The sequence below is a fragment of the Octopus bimaculoides genome, chromosome 4, assembly GCF_001194135.2.
Source record: "Octopus bimaculoides isolate UCB-OBI-ISO-001 chromosome 4, ASM119413v2, whole genome shotgun sequence".
Classification (NCBI taxonomy): domain Eukaryota; kingdom Metazoa; phylum Mollusca; class Cephalopoda; order Octopoda; family Octopodidae; genus Octopus; species Octopus bimaculoides.
The window spans coordinates 107,861,077-107,861,675 of NC_068984.1; positions in this window are offsets into that span (position 1 = coordinate 107,861,077).

A 599-nucleotide genomic window follows, 5' to 3' on the forward strand; every position below is an offset into this window, starting at 1 on the left:
TATATATATACATGAGACTGGTGTGCATGAGCAATTACTGGTCTTCCACAAAGTATCTTGCTCGGACCTGTGCCTCGGAGGGGGACTTTTAGGTAAATCCTATAGACATTCGTGTATAGGATTCTTTACTTTATATATAGGTTTTTTTTTACTTTATATATACGTATATACAGAATCATGCGGCTTTCAAAGAAAGCTCATCTAACTGACTTGGCTAACTGACCACATAGTAATACAAGGGAGTATATGTAGAGTTCCATGCATCTGAAATCCAGAAGATTCGATCGACGAAATTATTTCATGAGTATATAAACCTTACAAGTCAGGAGATATGGAAGGTGAATATATTTATTTAAGCACTTGACATTTTTAATATTATTGTCGTTTCGTATCTCTCTTCACATAATAATAATTTCAGTGTATAATATATCATATTTACATGCCTGTGTTAATGTGTATGCTATGCATTACACAGTACAATTGTATATTCACAATCAATGCTAATAAAGAAAGCTAGCTCATCAGATCACCAGAACAACATGGTTACACAAAGGATTCTCCTCCTGACATTTTATGATTTGTAGGCGCGTGTGTGTGTG